Genomic DNA, 2,681 nt, shown 5'->3' with positions numbered 1-2,681 from the left:
GGCTTATCTATTGGCTGTCAAAAATAGAATAAATTATTCCATAATCCAGGGACTTTAGGGTCTCTTTCTTAATAACTTCCATCATCATTGGGTTAGCTTTTCTTTGGGGTTCCGTGGATGGTTTAGAATCCTCCATAAGATGTATATGATGTTGCACAATAGAAAGGCTTATACCCTTGATATCAGCCATGGTCCAACCTAGGGCTTCCTTATTATCTTTTAAAACTTTAAGTAACTCCTCTTCCTGGCTAGAAGCTAAATTTGAAGAAATTATTACAGGAAGAGTCTGGTCAGGCCCTAGGAAAGCATATCTCAAATTAGATGGCAACTCCTTAAGATCTAACTTAGGGGGCTCAACTATGAAAGGTTTGGGAATGAAATTGGAAAGGGGTCGTAAGGGCTCCACAAGTGTGTGAAGACTCAAGACTTCAGGAAAAAAAATTTTCATTATCATCATCCAACTCATCCATACACTCTTGGAATTCTGAATCAAAATCAATATCAAAGTTGATAATTAAATCATCAGAAAAATCCAGAAAATCCTCAAGCATATTAATCTCTTCTTCCATATGTGGTTGCTTGCTTATCCTAAACATGTTAAACTCAACAGTTTGGTTGCCAAAAGATAACCTTAGGAAACTATTCTGGTAGTTGATTAATGCAAACTGGTAGCCAAGAATGGTCTTCCTAGAATTATTGGGATCTCATCCTTGGTTGAGAATGACTTAGTATCTAACACAATGAAATCAACAGGGAAAATAAATTCCCCCACCTTTAGTAAGACATCCTCAACCATCCCTTTAGGAATCTTAACAAACTTATCTGCCAACTGAAAAGTAGTTCCAGTGGCTCTCAATTCTCCCAATCCTAGTTGCTTATACACATGATAAGGTAAAAGATTCACACTTGCGCTAAGGTTAAGTAAGGCATGCTCAATGTAGATGTTGCCAATGATTCAAGATATGGTAGGGCTCCCTGGATCCTTATACTTGGCTGCTATAGGCTGAGTAATTATAGAACTAACGTTACCTGCCAAGAATGCTTTTTTGGGCACACTAGTGATACGTTTGTGAGTACACAAATCTTTTAGTACCTTTGCATAAGCGGGGATCTTGGATATGGCATCCAAAAGAGGGATGTTCACTTCTACCTTTTTGAAGACTTCTAAAATTTTATCCATGGAAGCAATTTTCTTTTTTGTTTATCAAGCGATCAGGAAATGGGACAGGAGGAATATAAGGACTGTTAGGGATTTTCCCTTTTTTAGAAAAATCATTTTTGGTTTTCTCAACCTAATCATTTTTAATTTCGAAAGAATCTTTAGGTTCATCAGACGAGCCTGGAACAAGAGGCACACTTGTGTCCTCAACTGAAGGAGAGTTAACTGGAGTAATAGATGAGGAAGATTTAGGAATGCTCTGTTAGTACTCTCTACCACTCCTAAGGGCATAAACAACATTACATTGGTTAGAGGGCCCTTGTTGGGTTTTACCTTGTACTATATTCAGTGTTGCATTAGTTGGTGCTTGTGAACTAACAAGCTGATAATGCCTAGGGTTAGGCTCTGGTTGACTGGGTAAAGTTCCTTTCTCTCTCTCACGTATAATTAAGATAACTTGGGTGAGTTCTCTAGTAAGATTTTGATGGCTTGTCATGAGGAGGGCCATATTTTTTTCCAAGTCGCTTATTCTACTTACCTCTCCAGTGTTGGTAAACCCATGGGGCTACTGATAAGATGATAGGAGAGGGACCCTAGGAAAACTAGTCTGAGGTCCTACATTTGACCTAGGAAAAGTATTTTGGAAAAAAGATTGTTGTGCAAAGGGAGGCCTTTGGGGTCCAGGTTGACCTTGATTATGAAAATTGGAAGGCCTTGCTTGGTTGCCCCGATTCCAAGAGAAATTTGGGTGATTTCTCCATTTTGGATTATAGGTGTTACTATATGGATTATTCTGGTATTTGACATTAATACTATCATTAAAAGTGCCCCCAGAGTTGTTGGGGCATTCTTCAATGACATGTCCAGGGGACTGGCACCAAGCACAAATCTTAACCAAATTGACTGGTGATGGCTCACTAGGAACAATAGCCTCAATCCTCTTGATTAGGCTATCCAAATGGGCTTCCTTGGCTACTATCCCATCCACAAAATATCCTTTTCCTCCTATGGTTCTTTCACTCTCTTGGGTTGATTCTCACTCATGGGTTTTGTCAGCTAAGTCAAGTAAGAATTCCCATGCCTTTCCTTCATCTGTAACAGATGTGAATCCCTTAGGGCATATAGACTCTATCATTTGTTTAGTTGGGTAATCAATACACTCGTAAATTATTTGACATAAATGCCATAAGTCTAGGCCATGGTGACGGCATTCTTGGAGTAGGTCCTTGAATCTCTCCATAAGTTTGGAAAAGGACTCACTAGGCTTTTGCCTAAACTGAAGGATATCACTTCTAAGCTTATTGGTCTTGTGAGTTGGGAAAAACTTCTTAAGGAAGACAACTGTGAACTGTTCCTATGCAGTTATGGAATTTGTGGGTAACCCATACAACCACTTCTTAGCTTGGTCTTTTAATGCAAAAGTGATAAACTTAAGCTTAGAAGCATCATCAGAAAGCTGTTGGATCTTAACTAGAACACATACCTCTTCAAATTCCCTTAGAAATAGGTATGCGTCCTCAGA

The 2,681-nt window shown here is 38.9% G+C and overlaps 1 non-coding gene across 1 annotated transcript; it reads left to right on the top strand.

The window, feature by feature from the left end:
* The first annotated feature begins 2,352 nt into the window (after positions 1–2,352).
* Positions 2,353–2,459, top strand: LOC122067266. The gene has a single exon (XR_006136640.1). It is a non-coding gene; the product is annotated as a small nucleolar RNA R71 (small nucleolar RNA).
* Positions 2,460–2,681: the final 222 nt, after the last annotated feature.

The sequence above is a fragment of the Macadamia integrifolia genome, unplaced genomic scaffold (genome assembly GCF_013358625.1).
Source record: "Macadamia integrifolia cultivar HAES 741 unplaced genomic scaffold, SCU_Mint_v3 scaffold2796, whole genome shotgun sequence".
Taxonomy (NCBI): Eukaryota; Viridiplantae; Streptophyta; class Magnoliopsida; order Proteales; family Proteaceae; genus Macadamia; species Macadamia integrifolia.
The sequence above is the reverse complement of the archived record's forward strand: the minus strand, read 5'-3'. Positions and strand labels throughout refer to the sequence as shown.